Source organism: Athene cunicularia, unplaced genomic scaffold, assembly GCF_003259725.1.
Source record: "Athene cunicularia isolate RWA unplaced genomic scaffold, athCun1 SCF_34, whole genome shotgun sequence".
Lineage (NCBI taxonomy): Eukaryota > Metazoa > Chordata > Aves > Strigiformes > Strigidae > Athene > Athene cunicularia.
In genome coordinates, this window is record NW_020799422.1 from 26,248 (window position 1) to 41,768 (window position 15,521).

At 53.0% G+C, this 15,521-nt stretch overlaps 1 protein-coding gene across 1 annotated transcript in view; it reads right to left on the reverse strand.

The window, feature by feature from the left end:
* Nucleotides 1–14,429, reverse strand: part of VDR (vitamin D receptor) — a gene marked incomplete at its 3' end in the record, with an annotated part of 40,625 nt that extends 26,196 nt beyond the window's left edge. Inside the window, exon 1 of the mRNA XM_026867397.1 lies at nucleotides 14,337–14,429. The remainder of the gene's footprint in view (nucleotides 1–14,336) is intronic.
* Between the last annotated feature and the right edge of the window lie 1,092 nt (nucleotides 14,430–15,521).

Consider the following 15,521-nt stretch of genomic DNA (forward strand, 5'->3'; position numbering starts at 1 on the left):
CCCTGACCGTTCCCAACTCCCCCAGATCCCTCAGCACTGGGTCAGCCCGACTCTTCAACCCCCCCAGGGATCCCGGGGACTCCCCCCTGCCCTGGGCAGCCCATTCCAACACCCAACAGCCCCTTCTGCACAGAAATCCTTCCTCAGAGCCAGCCTGACCCTGCCCTGGGCAGCTTGAGGCCATTCCCTCGGGGCCTGGCGCTGGCTCCTTGGCTCCAGAGACTCATCCCCCCTCTCTGCCCCCTCCTGGCAGGGAGTTGCCGAGGGCCAGGAGGTCTCCCCTCAGCCTCCTCTTCTCCAGACTGAACCCCCCCAGTTCCCCCAGCCGCTCCCCAGCAGACCTGTGCTCCAGGTCCCCCAAAGGTGGATCGAGGAGTCCTTGAGCAAACACGTGTGTGAGGCAGGTCTAAGGAGGGCAGACATGCTTCCTCTCACCTGCTGCGAGACAGGAGCTGGGGGCAAGAGTCCAGGCACAAATCGCATCCACCCTGAACGGGAAGTGCAGGAGGAGCCTGTTCAGGGACTGGGGAAAGGGCCAAGGGAGCCGGTGTGCGGCAGGGACAAGGGCTGGCTGGAGACGAGCATCACAGTGCAAACCCTCAGCAGCTTCACTAGCTCGGAGAAGCATCAAAAAACCAACCACCTGGCCATTTACAAGCTCTTCTACCACATTAGCCAAGGATCTTTATAGGATCTCACATTGCAATTAGGCAACAGATCCTTACATGTGCAGGTAAAAGCAGAAAATATTTCAAAGTGCCATTCCCTTGACTGGAAGGAATGAAGTAAACAGATTTCCAGATTACAACTCGGGCACCACATCAAAAATACCTCCAACCTGACTCCACACTGGCACGATGCTTTGTCATTTAAGCCACAAAAATTCGCTCAGCGCAGCGACCCATCTGGAAGGCAAAGGAGACCCCACCAGCACCGCGTTAGTGGCAGCTGGATCGTTTTAATACGGGATTTTTACGTGAGCCGTGTGTCCTTTCCCAAAATCTCCTTCAACAAATAAATGAAAGCAACTTCTCACGCGGCAGTGACTTTGACACGGGCTGGCAGAGCTTCTCTTTTTGAGTTTTCCCTCTTTTGGGGCTTTTTGGCACAAGCCAATATCTACTGACGCCGTCTGCGAGAAGACGGAAAGGGGTTGTTGGGCCTCGCTCAGGCTCTGCCCTCCTTCCCAACCGACGAGCCTCTTCCACACACGCATCCTTCTCTGGACCGGCTTGATGCAAGACTTTGCAGACACAGAGCCAGATCTCCACGCCGTCTGCCAACCGGGATGAGCAAGCCCGGCACACCCCACCCGGAGCAGAGGCCATCGGCCGCTGATAAGAGTAATAACAGAGGAGTGAGTGCTCCATTGCGGCATCGCAGGAGCACCCACAGCCCCCCCATCCCTGCCCCGAGGAGCGAACGCAGAGGAAGAGGCAGGAACCATCCCAAAACACAGCGAGTTTCGGTGCTGGTGAAGGACCTGCGGCACCACAGGACGGGAACTGGGAAGAACCACGTGCTGGGAAGGGTGGAGCATCCTCCGGCGTTGAGTCACGGGCTGCCGTGGGCTCCACCAGACTTCTAGGCTTCCTCAGCAATCTTTTCAATAGAGACCTCCTGATCCGGGGCTCTTCCTCCCTGTTTGGAGGCCCCTCTCTAGATTAAACCAGCTCCTCACGCCTGTGATCACCATAATTGTACAGCTCCTAATGCCCGCGATCACCATAACTGTGCAGCTCCTCACGCCCATGATCACCATAACCGTGCAGCTCCTCACGCCCATGATCACCATAACTGAGAGCAAGCAAGGCCCTAAATTCGTTGTAACACCCCAAGGAGCAAAGGAGCTGCTGCACTTTAACATTTCACATCTGCGACACTGATTCAGTTGGAGATTCATGGCCCAAAAACCATTTCTAGGGTAAAACTAACCAAAACAAACTTTTAGACAGGAAAACAGTTTTGGCAAAGCCTTGCTCTCACGCACTTGGATTTCAAAGAAAGCATCGAGCAGCGATTCATGACCTGATGTTGTGCAAAGCAGCCCTGAGAGCATCACACACTTACAGATACACGTCCCTTAACCGCAGCCACTGGAATGTTCATTTTATGGGGCAAAGAGTGAAAAATACTCAACTGGACCAAAAAAAAGCCTATTCCTACAGACTGGCCCTTCCCAACCCCACTGACTCCAGTTTGAGCTGGTGCAGGAGCAGCAATAGCTCTTTTTACCTTTGCAGGTCCAAGCAGGCCCAAACTGGGGAGCACAGGTGACCCCAGAGTCAGGGTCCAGCAGCACCAGGGTCCCCCGGGGGGGGGTTCAAGGCAGCTGAAACCCCTTCCCGTTAACACATAGCCAGGCTCTGTCCAGCCAGACCAGGGCTGGTTTCCAGGAACGGGCTAAACAATTCGATTTCCCCTGTTGTGGGAAATCACGACCGCGTTCAGGGGCAACAGGAAAGCAGGAGACACCTCGCCCAGCCTCGTCTGAACCCTCCCCACCCTCTCCCTCATCCAGCACCTGAACTACAGGGGCTGCCCCATCCCCAGGAGATGCTTCTTAAATAGAAGAACCCCCCCTGACTTGGGGAGAGGTGATTTGCAGCAGCTCTAGCGATAAAAAACAGGAAAAGAAGGAGAGGGAAGGGTGAAAGTTTGCCAACTGACAGCACAAACAGCCGGGCAGATCAAACGTCCCCGTGCTAGGGCAGCACCCCAGGAGCAGAACAGGGAGCAGGAAGTCAGAGGGGGGAAAAACAAGCCTGGCAGCTTCTGAGCTCCCAGCCCTTGCAAATCCAACCTCACACTTGGAAGAGACAGGGGGTTCTCCTGTGTTGGATGAGGCCAGCCATGGTATCCGGGCTCCACAGACCCTGTTATCCTCTGTCACACAAACACTGCAACATTCCTCATTCACTCGATCCTCCCAGGAGCTGGCACTTCAGACAAGTTGTGTTGAATCACGCGACTGACATCCCTTGTGCCTCGAATGAGAAAGGGCACCACCACGGACCACCACCAATTCCCTGCCCGATCTGCGCATATTGAGAGGAAAAAAAAAAATAAGCACAGAGGCACGTGCTTTGCAAGGGATGCCTCTGCTCCTGGCAGGGATCCCCTGCCCACAGATGCTACATTTGCTCCTCAGGCTTTCACTGAAGCCAGCAGCACTACCTGGGATCGTGCCTCCGAGTCTGCAGACCACGAAGAACAAAAACCCTTCCCCAATGCATTAGGCTTGAACCAGGGTCTAAAAATGAGCTCCGGCATCTCCTGGAGCACGGAGACCACCGTGCCTGCAGCAAGTGAGCTGCAGAATGCCTCATTTCCTGAGCAGTGCCACAGGAGGATGTTAGTCATGAACCAGAAGCAACAGCAGACACCAAACCCACGCCTCACGGGCCAGAAAGCTGGGGTAAGATGACAAAAACCGACGGGCCTTGGATACGCGCGATGGAAGTTGCGTTGGGTTTCTTTCACTCGGAAGCTGCTGCATGTGTTTATGATTTGTTTAAGGAAAACAGCAGCTGTAAAATGTTAAACTGGATTATCTCAGTAATAGCTTAGGTGCTGGTATAGCGCTGTATTTACAACCAGAATTTGAAGTTCTGGTGCAACTGCCTGCCTGCACTACTTAAAATATTGTCCCTTGATTACTGCCAAATCCAGCTACACCGCACCCAGGACAGAGCCATTTCATTCTTATTTTGCGAGAAAAACCTGCAAGACTCCAGGCTTTCCCAATTTATCATTCCCACCACTCCACTGCACATTCTAAAAGTGCGTGTGGACCTTCTTCCAAATCTCACCCAACAGCCAAAGACACAATCCCTCATCGGCTTAGCCGACATGAAGTTTGCCATGAACGTTTTTCAGCTCTCCCGCACAGCTGGGTTAGTCTAAAACCTTCCCAGCAGCAGCCTCTGCCAGGCTGCAACCCCAGCAAGCAGCTCTGCGGAGAGGGAGAGCCCAGGGAAGTTCACACGATGACTTTCAGTCCTTTCAGCATTTTCCAGAGCACCTGCATCACTACACCCAAGGGCACCTCAACCACCGCAGGGGGGGGAAAGGGACAGCGCTCCCGCAGCCAAGGGGTTTGCTCTGAGTGCGTTTGTGTTTACCCCAAAACGTTCCTGTGTGTCAAAACTGCTCCGCAGACACAGCAAACACGTGTGGTGTGTTCACACCTGTGTGTCAGCCACGCAGCCACCACCGGCTGCTTCCCACTGCGGAGCTGATTGAGCTGCAGCTGGTTTGGCACCGGCGTGGAAACGTGGTTTTACCTCACTCTTGTGATTGAGGGGCTGAAACAGATGCTCGAAGAGGATCACTGGGCTTTGAAGATACCAGGAAAGTAGGTGCACAGGAAGGATTTCAGTTCACGGGAAGGATTCAGCCCTGTCCAACTTCCTCTCTGACTCACTGGAGCAGCCCGCAGGCGCTCTGCCCGAATTCTGGGGAAGAGAAGAGCCCGCTCCTGGCTGTGCCATGGGCACGTCCAAGCAGCCTCCTCCCAGGCCCTGAGCTCCTGTCCCTGCAGAGCTGTGGCAGCTCGGCTCACCCAGCAGAGGCTGCTGACAGCTCCCTCCTTGCTTCTCTGGAACACACCACTTAAAGCAGGCCAGCTATCAGCCAGCATCGCCCCTGCCCGGAGTATTCATTAGCTCAGGAGAGGAAGAGGGACAAAGTACAGAGGGGAAAAAAAAAAAAAAGTTAGTCCCACTACAAGGGAGTTTTCTTGCTGTCTTTTATGACTTACCACAGGCTGAGGAAGTCAAGTCATACTCAGCCTGATCCTCGACTACAGGACAGCCTGTTTGACTGCCCAAAGGTGTTCAAGGGCTGCAGAATTAAGATAGCTATGGGCAACTATCAACACACCCACAAAAAAATAAAATAAAATTAGAGAAAAGAAAAATCAAGTCTGGAGCTCCCAAAGGCACAAGCCATGAGCAGCAGAGCTTTGTTTGCTTTCCAGGGGGATGTGGGGAAGAGACATATGTTTACCAGCACGGCCCCTTGCCCTGCGGCACCACAGCCAGTGCAGCTGGTGCTTCTTTTGCCTGTTTTGGCCTTATGGAAGTTTAAAGACCACGACCTCCACGGGCAGGGTCTGTGTCCTCAGCCAGACGATGCAGAAGCAGCATCATCCCACCAGGCCCTCGCTCAGGCAGGGCTCCCGGGCGGCAGCGGGGCAGGATTGCAGAGCTGGCTGAGCACGGAGCCTTCCCGACTGCAGAACAGGCTCCTAAATTAAATCCACACCAGCTGCACCGTGCAGTGTTTGGCATGGAGGTGCTGTAACCCCAACCCATTCACAATTTATCAGCAGCAGATGTCTCTGCCTTTCCTACCCCTTCGGCTTGTAATTTTAACTACAGACGGGAGTAGCACATAATAGCTATTTCCTTCTCCCACATTTTCACTTCTTATCTAGAAGAGTTATTTCTCCAAGCTAATGTTTCCACTGGAAACTCTGCCTTCAGCTTAGTCAACATGATTTCCATGCTGATATCACCGTTGCTCTGCCTGTACCGTTGTGCCTCCAAGTAACACCAGCACATTTGCACCCAGCTAATTGCAGGGCACAGCAAGGACAGGTCAAAGGGAATATTCTGCTCGAACAAATTCAGAACAGCAATTATTTCCACAGATGCTCCCCCTGTGACAGCATCACCTGAACCCTTCCTAGATTTCAATCATCCCCTCCTCTCGCTCCAAATCGCTTGTGTGCTTCGTGGCTTTGTTTCCCAATCACTAATTCCAGGGTAAGAGCAGCAAGAGGAATCTTTTCTCTCATATTCCAAAAATTCAGGAAAGGCCAACAGAAAGGAGCTGTCCCTGCATGTGGGAAATACCAAACTCCTTAAGAGCTTCTCCCTTATTTCGAAACATATGCAAACAGGTTCTTGCTAAGAATGCAAATTGTTCTATCGCTCTCCACCGGAGAGAGAAATTGCACTGAGAATACACAACCCCCCAGGGACTCCCCAACAACTTTAATATTGAAAATATTTATCATATGAAGCCTGCCTTGTTTTTTTTGTTTGTTTTTTTTTTCTTCTAGAGATGGAGGGAAAAGCTTCAGCTGGTTAAGCTGCAGAATACTACTGAGGTCTGGATAGAAATAACGATCTGCTGAAGACATGCCCTAGGTCTGGGATCATTATTTCTATTCTTTCTACAGCTTGGCTGAAGAAGAGAGTTTAAACCTTCATCCCCTAACTTGGAGCAAGTGCCAGGAGCTGAACGCCCAACTCTTCAGCAGAAGCAACTCCTGGCTGGTTTCAGGCTGCCCAGGAGAGGAGGGAGGGCTGGGAGAGCCCTTTGACACCACAGCTAAACCCACACAACCAGGTCAGGTATTACAATGCAGACATGCCCCAGACTTGCTCGGGGTAAGTGTGTGAAGCCACTCCAGCAGCACTCCCAGGTATCAAGACCGAGCTCCAGAACAGCTCCTCTTTGCCAGGCACCTGACCCAGAGCTTTGCAGGAAGTGTCTGGAACTCAAGGTCTTGGGATTCACAAAGTGATAACGCACGTGGAGGCTTCTGAGGCTGCCGATCTGCTCCAGCGGCCTTTGAAATAATAAACTCATTTACTAAGATTCCAGGAAATAGAGGACAACGCCTGAGGTCATTCCCAGAAGTAGAGGCATGGCAGCTTTGGCGGACCTGTGCTGGAAGCAGACTGTTAGATGTTTGCTGCAAAAAGGTGTTAAACACCCAGCTACACTCACAAATCTACCTCGAGGCAAGCAAAACCCTCTCGTAAAAAGGGGAAAAATAACTTTTAAAGGCCCTTGCATCTCTCTAGGCTTGTCAACCTGCTCCAATTACAACTTTTCTACTCAGCTATGTCCTAAATATTTGTAAGACATTTTATTTATTAGGGTGGGGAAAGCCACAGTCAAAGAAGCAGCAAGCAACGGAAGAGTTGATTTGTGATGGATTAGTCACCCTAAATCAACACCATGGAAACACAAGCCTTGACCAGCCCTTGTTACAAGGCCTAGGTAAATGCAGGAGGCTTCTCTGCTGGTTTAAGAGAGATTCAGCTTCACCACTGAGCACATTTCCCAATAACTTGGCATTACAGCTGATAGTAAGTGGCCTTACAAGAGTCTTAGTGTTGGAAAAAAAAAAAGTTTAGCACCCAATATACAGCATTAACAGGACTGAAAGTCTCATTATTGTTACAATATGACCACAGGAGCTGAGATGGGACACAAAATTCAGTGTATCCCTGGACGTGCTTGCACGAAAGAGACAAGGCTGGGGCATCACAGTGGGATATTTATCATTTATGGGAGAAAAAATAAATAAATGGAGTCATGTCATCTGAGGCCACCCCAGCCAGGAATATTTGCACACAGATACAAGAGGACAGGAGCTACAAGTGAACATCCCCAGGACCAGATTCACTCTCAGAAGCTCAACTTGTTGTAGCCGTGTCCTCTCATTCTTATATTAATTCTTTGCTTTCGTGCCTCCACCTTCCATCCCTGAAGTCCAGCCCATGCACTCATCCCTCTCTCCAGCCCAAGCGTTCCCAGCAAACTTCTGTTTCCTTCAGAGCCACGAGCAGAGCTGTGATTTCTCCACAGATTTCTATCAGTTGATTAAAGGACAACCAGAAATGCAGCAGCCACAGGTTAAAGAGACAAAAGCTCCAAGTCAGGAGAGGAAAAAAAACGAGCAAGAAGAAAAAAGAGAAGTCAGACAAAACAAAGAGGACATCCCCATGTCATCTCTCAAAGTTAAAACAAACCAAGCAACTATTAAAGCTTCACATTAATGGCTGGTTTAACCTGAGGTTTGGGTCAGAATCACAGCCTATCGCTGAGCGCAGGGACCCCAGGGAAGGAATCAGAGCCACAAGCCAAGCTCTGCTGAGCCCCTGGTCCTCCCCGGCTGCTCTCCCGGACCAGGACGGTTGTTTACCTGCGGCAGGTGCCCCGGGAGCACGGCGGGGAGGAGCTGGCTCCGAGGGCTCTGCTCCTCTTGCCTGTCTGGACGAGCCGATGGGTGAATTCAGAGCTAAAGTACAGCCACGGCACGTGATGCCAAGGCAGAGTCATGCCCAGCCCTCGACAGGCAGTTTCTTCTCCAGCAATTTTATTGCTACTTAAGGAAGTGAGTGGGTGAGCAGGGTTAAAATTGTTCCCCTCTACTAAGAAATCTGTGGGTAATTCTGCTTTTCTCCTTCCCAGAGCTGAGCTGCAGCAATCCCATTCCCCACAGCAGCCATTTACTGTTCAGCTTGCCCCGGAGCACGAAGAGCTCTGTTTGGGCTGCAGAAAAAAACCCAGAAATTACATTTCCTGTGCTTGAGACTGCAGCATCTGTGGGCAGAGGAGTCCCTGAGCTGCCAGAAGTTGAGCATCATCCCCTCTGTGATTAGGTCTCCACATTCCCCATGGATTTAGGCACCCAGCGTTGTCCGTGCCTTGTCTCAGATCCCACCTCATCCTTTTCCCTGCGAAGTTTTTGTAGCAACGATCACACAACCATGCTCACAGAGCTTTTGTCACAAAATCCCTCACTGCTTTGAAATTCTGTCATCCGTGACAAATAAAATAAACAGAAGGAAGCAATTCTTGCAGTGCAGTAGCCCTGGGTGTGTACAACGGCCCTGGTACAGACACAAGGTCTCCTACCTGCTACAGTGAGTGATAGTTTATGTTCCAAGAGCATCAGGCAGCCCAACCACACTGGGTTTTGTGCCTTCTCCCAGTAACATGCAGTGTCAACAAGGAGGACAGTGTGGGAGACCAGCCAGAGCACCGAAAAACAGGTTTCTCCTCTGTCCAACACTGACCAGACCACAGGATTACTCGAATGTCTGAGCACGAAGCAGACAGGCTCAGAAAACAATCACCTCTCCTTCGAGTGTGCCAGCGAGAGCACAACTCGAAACTCCAGTTATCAGGCACAGACAGGTAGGAGAAGTGCTGCACCCAGATCCCAGGACAAAAGGCTAGAGGAAGGCAATGTGTCAGGAGTACAGGGTTGAGAAGGGCTCTCCCCCGTGGGGAAGAGCACCCAAACTGGAGATTTAACTTCAGGACTAGGGACTAGTCAAACCATCTCCACATCCAGCGTAAGCCAGGCTCTAGAAATAAAATCTCTACCTGGTAAAAACAAAGCACCAAGCTAAATAAAAAATCTCCTGTCCAAGAGGGCACAGACGCCTTGGGAAGGTGCAGGTCGATGCAAGACAAGTGCTTCTGGTCTGCATCTCCCAGGGCATCAATTCAAGCTCTACACGTGGCAGTCAGTACTCACCACCCCCCCGGGGACACGAAGGTGAGTGAACACTCACAGGTCTGACCAAGGACACCGATGTTCCGCAGAACTAAGCAAGTCTAAATATAAACCTCGCTTGTATCTTATCTGCGTTCTGTTCAACAGGTGTATTTATGGAGCTAGGAGTGCTTCTTTATAAGGAACCCTCCACGTCAGCACTATCCACGTCCCTGCAGCAGGCGGGAGGAGAAGTGGGGCCTTTACAGATGTGACATTCAGCCCCCGCAGCCCCGTCCCTCACCCGGCAGTGGGTGACAGATGGCACAGGCCACCAGCCCGCCTGGCGGGTGAGAGAACACCTCACCCATGGCACCAGCCATCGTGGGAGGCTTCTTGCCCAAGCGAGTTGGAGGAGTGGGAGCACTGATAAAGCAGGAGGTGGTGTGTGTGTGTTGCAGTTGGGCATTGAGCAATGGAAGCAGCACCTACGCGAGGCGGGCATCCAGCCTGCAGCAGCTGGGACAGAAAGGCCTGGAGCAAAGGAGAGTGCAGGCTTCTGGGGCACAAACCCTTAGGAAAAGGCACAGACTTTTCACAGAATCCCAGAGTCATCCGGGTTGGAAAAGCCCTTGAAGCTCCTCCAGCCCAACCATGAACCTCCCCCTGACCCTTCCCAACTCCCCCAGATCCCTCAGCGCTGGCTCAGCCCAACTCTTCAACCCCTCCAGGGATCCCGGGGACTCCCCCCTGCCCTGGGCAGCCCATTCCAACGCCCAACAGCCCCTTCTGCACAGAAATCCTTCCTCAGAGCCAGCCTGACCCTGCCCTGGGCAGCTTGAGGCCATTCCCTCGGGGCCTGGCGCTGGGGCCTTGGCTCCAGAGACTCATCCCCCCTCTCTGCCCCCTCCTGGCAGGGAGTTGCCGAGGGCCAGGAGGTCTCCCCTCAGCCTCCTCTTCTCCAGACTGAACCCCCCCAGTTCCCCCAGCCGCTCCCCAGCAGACCTGTGCTCCAGACCCTGCCCCAGCTCCGTTGCCCTTCTCTGACCATGCTCAAGTAAGTAATTTCAAGAGACTAGAAAGGCACAGTGTGTCAAGAACACTCTTTTCAACCTAACTCACCTCATCCTCCACACCAGTGCTTCCACCAAAAATCTCTAAGGTCTATAAATACACACAGGACTTAGGAGAGTCACTCACCGGTGTTGAACTGACCAGGAAAAAAGAAAAAAAAAATAAAAAATCACTGCTCAGAAGTCACATCAGCAGGTCCCAAGGCCCTGGGCAGACAGCACGTATTCCTGGCAGTGAGAAAACTACTTTTAGATATACAGATAAAGGTCTCAGGTCTTGTTTTTCACCACTTTTACACCCTGTTTCCATTTATTAGTAGCAAAAATTCACTTACATCTGAGGTTTCACACCAATACTGCTGTTAAACACCACAGATAAGAAAACTCTACTTGAGTCGCAGCTGATTCAGCAAACACTTAAAGTGAAGGTGGAAGGAGGCAGGAGCAGCACCAGGGAACAGCCTGGTCCCACCTCAGAGCTGGGGCGGGGATTAAGAGGGGACCCATTCCTCAGCCATCACTTCTGCTTCTTCAGGCCATTGCTGAGAAGTGCCATTTTAAAGCCTTCAAGAGTCTGACCTTCCTTTTCAACCTGGACTTTTGCTCCTCTTGTTATTTATGCTCCTCACATCCCAGTTTAACTGTGTGTGTGTGTGTGTGTCCCCTCCCAGCCCCAGGGGCACAAGCTGTCCTCACAGGCTGCTAGTTGAACGGGTCTTGTTGAAAAAAAAAAAAGGTACTTCTCCATATAGAATAGTTCAACTGGAAAGGACCTACAACAATCAGGTGAAAACTCCACTTTTATCTGGTTCTTCAGTTGTCCTCCTCCACGGTGGGTACAACTTCAGAGAGAAAATGTAACACAAACAGCCCAAATGAGAGGGATGCTTCCCACAATCGCTGCGTTAACCCTCAGCAGCAAGTTGTAGGTCAATATATTTATTTTAAGCAGCGGTTCCATTCGCATTTCTCTCATTTGGGGGTTATATTTTAATCCCCACCTCTGCAGAACTGTTCTAAATTAACACCACTGCCCCTTATCCCCACCGCAGGGTGTTGCCTGATAGGAGGGGGTGCCCACGTGCAGGGATGAGCACCCCCCATGTTTGCCATCGCATTGGAGGGTAACTGGGAAACTGAAATACAGAAGCTGCCACCTTTGGGTCTCTCTAAATACGCCATCATGTGAGGGAGAAGAAAACCATCAACAGAAACCAGATGCTCCACGCCTGCCCTCCGTGGGCTCGAGCTGCCTGCTGTCGCAACAACTTTCACCCGCCGCCCGAAAACACAGCGGCTGTTCTGCCCCCCTGATCTTTCTGCCTGGGTGATGCACGGTGAGTGTGAGCCGTTTCACACGAGTTATGCAAACCCCGGAGCATAGCGCTGCAGTGCTCCACTGCCACCTCTTACCCAAGAGGATCCCCAAAGGGGGAACCACCCCCTTGTAGCTAGAGTCGGTGGCGAGCAGAGCTGCTTGTGCAGGAGCTGCAGCAGACGGTGTCCGGACCACAGGTCCCTGGGCAGCGAGAAGGAACTGTGACAGACAGCTCTGCTGCACCCAGAGCTGGGAGAGGTCAGTCCTGCGGGATGGGACAAGCCCTTCTGCAGCACCTAGACATGTCCCCACCAACATGACAGTATTAGCTCAGGGCCACTTGCATTTATTCACTTGGCACCTGTGCCATATTCAAATACAGAAGGGCACCACACAAACCCACTGCCCGCAAGGTGCTTCCAAAACAGGACACCCAGAGAATCCCAGAATCATCCAGGTTGGAAAAGCCCTTGAAGCTCCTCCAGCCCAACCATGACCCTCCCCCTGACCCTTCCCAACTCCCCCAGATCCCTCAGCGCTGGCTCAGCCCGACTCTTCAACCCCCCCAGGGATCCCGGGGACTCCCCCCTGCCCTGGGCAGCCCATTCCAACGCCCAACAGCCCCTTCTGCACAGAAATCCTTCCTCAGAGCCAGCCTGACCCTGCCCTGGGCAGCTTGAGGCCATTCCCTCGGGGCCTGGCGCTGGGGCCTTGGCTCCAGAGACTCATCCCCCCTCTCTGCCCCCTCCTGGCAGGGAGTTGCCGAGGGCCAGGAGGTCTCCCCTCAGCCTCCTCTTCTCCAGACTGAACCCCCCCAGTTCCCCCAGCCGCTCCCCAGCAGACCTGTGCTCCAGACCCTGCCCCAGCCCCGTTGCCCTTCTCTGGCCACGCTCGAGTCATTCAATGGCCTTTTTGGGGTGAGGGGCCCAGAACTGAACCCCCTCAGCGAGGGGCGGCCTCCCCAGTGCCGAGCCCAGGGCTCAGATCCCTTCCCTGTCCCTGCTGGCCATGCCAGGACTGGTACAAGCCAGGATGCCGTTGCCCTCCTTGGCCCCCTGGGCACACTGGCTCCTGTTCAGCTGGCTGGCAATCAACCCCCCATACACGACACCTCCTTCCACAGAAGTGGGATTTAATTCCTCCCATGTGACGTGGCTTTAGGAAAGTCCCTTGTAGCAGCATCCAAAGCCCACCCACCAAACAGCCCCCACGCCTACTGCAGCCACGTGTCTTTTCTCCAGCCGCAGCACCAGCTGATCACCCTCACTTGGGGCCATAACTGGACCGAGGAGGTTCACGCCAGGGTGATCAGACCTTACCCCGTACCCCAGATGCACGTCCCCCTTCCTCTCACAGCTGATGTGCTGCCGTGGGCTCACACTCCCTCGCACAAGCAGAGGAAGTCGTACCACAGCTCAGCCAACAACTTCCTCCCGTCACCTCCACGCTCAGACATCGTATGGGAGAGACCAACCCTCACAACCGCCTTCAACCCTGATTAATCCTCTCCCGGTGACTGGACACTTCACAAGCCACAGGAAGTTTGGGCCAGACTGTCTTCGCTTTGGTTCAGTGGCAACAGGTTAAAAATTATTCCTGAGTGCACCTCTAGCCACAGAGGCAGGCAGCTGCTTCTTCACAGTTAGCTATTAAATGGAAAAAGAGGCTAGATAAGGCAGAATAACTGGATGAAGTGCATTGGGATTCATGAAACAGCTAGTGAGACTAACTGACCCGAGGCAAATTCTTGCCTGATGAAAAACCATATTTTGTGCTTCGTGCCTTTGTTACTCAAAATCCCGTCGCAAGATCTTACACCTGATCTGTTTACAGACAAGCAGGATCTCAGGCTGACATCTGCCAACGCTCCTCTTCCTGCTCCTCAGGGAGGGGGACGTGATGCCAGAGGGACAGGGAGTCCTGTCCAAGCCATGCAATGCCAACACGTGGCTCCCAGATTTCCCCAATCTCAGCCTGACACTTTTTTTTTGCCTTATCTCCTAATTAAGCACCCTTTCACAAGGCCCATCCAAAAGCCACAGTGCAGCCAACAGCTACCAACCCAATTTGGTTTGACACCGTTTTAACCAGCTGCTTTGGAAACAGCAGAAGAGGTTTTATTCAAATGAGTAATTACAGCTTTAACTTCCTCCCCCAAAGCAGACAGGTTAAATATTCTTCCCTACCCACACAGAGGCACTCGGAGCACTAACCCAAGGCAGCCTGGTTTGCCCTCGGTCCCCAGCAGACAGAGGAAGCCCCGGGAGGGTCCATAGACCAGAGAGGGACAGTGAGCAGATGTCTGTCTCCCTTTGGGAGACACACATTGCCCCGAGATGGCCGGTGCTTCTTTAACAGAGTCCTCTGAGGAAGATGAGTCACTGCCCAGCTTATGTGGGAGGAGAGCACACCACAAAACGCTGCAAAGCCAGGGCTGGCTTCTTGTGAAAACCAGTTTCTGGAGAAACTTTTAATGCTGAAGGCTCCAGTCCTAGGCTCAAATAGGAAGAAAAAAAAAAAAAAAAAAAAAAAAAGGAAGGAGCAGCTCACTCTGCAACAGGCACCTTTACCTGCCCTACACAACCTACATCCCCCACATCGCTTTGGGTGCTCCTGGCCCAGGGGTGCCCTGCTTGGTCCAGGGAAAAAGAAAACCCCCTTCCTCACATAAAAACGGCAGGGAGATGCCCAATACCTTTGTTTTCTTTGCGCTGGGAACTCGCAGCTGAAAGATCCTGGCAGTCACCTCCGACACAGGCAGCGGGATTGCTCAGAGACGGATGAGAAGTCACTGGGGAGTTACAAACAAGTACAATTACTGCCATGCTGAGGTCTCAGCCTGGCATTTGAAATCTCTCCTCCCCCTCTTCAAAACACACTTAATTGGGAGATTAAGTTTAAGAGTCATTTTAAAGCTGATCATTAATCAGGCACACACCAGAATCAGAAACCAGCCCGTTGGTAAGAAACAGGCTGGAAACCCTAAAATATCAGTTAAGCATCCCAGCAGCACCCAGGTAATTCACCAGCTTTGGAGCCCCCCCCGAAAGGGTTTGGGGACCCCCAAAAAGAGACACAGAGGGAAGGGACATGGGAGAGGGGACAGAGGTGACTTCCCATCCTGGGGGGTGGAAGGGGACACTCCAGAAGGGGCTCAGGGCTGTGGAGAGGAATGAGGGGGTTCACACCAACACAGGGTACGGGACTGCGTCAAGGTTCTCCCCTTTCTCATGCTGAGTCCAGGGGGAGTCACCAACCAACCCAGAAAGGGTTAAAAGAGGTGGAATTTAGGTGGGAAGGAAAGCACCCCAAAACAGCCACCTCCACCCCCCAGCTCCAAGCTGAACCCCCATTTCCAGGCCCAGCAAGGGCTGATCAGGCCTAAGGCTGGGCAGCACTGGCGGGGATCCTGACACCCCCAAAACCAGGAGCCATCCCCACAACTCAGAGAGGCTGAGGTGGACAGGGACACCCCCCCCAAACCCTAAGGGGACCCCAGTTTTGACAGGGGAAGCTCTGAACAGCCCTGAGAGCCCCCAGCTGAGGGGAGACACTGGGTGTCGGGAGGAGGGGGGGGTATGTCTCACATGGGACCCCCACAAACATACATACAACCCCCAAACCAGGATGGGGAACACACAAGGCCCAAAGCGGGAGACACACAGAGACTGGGGGGCTCAGTACCCCCGCGGGACCCCCCAACCTCGAGGGGGGCTCAGCACACCCCCAAACCCCCCACGGGACCCTCCAAGCGGCAAGAAAAAGGCAGAGGATGACCCAGGGGGTGCACCGGCGTCCCCCCGAAATCCGTGTCCCCCCCTCTGCGGGGTCACCGAGGGCCCCCCCACAGCAACAGCCTCCCACCACCCACCCGGGGCCG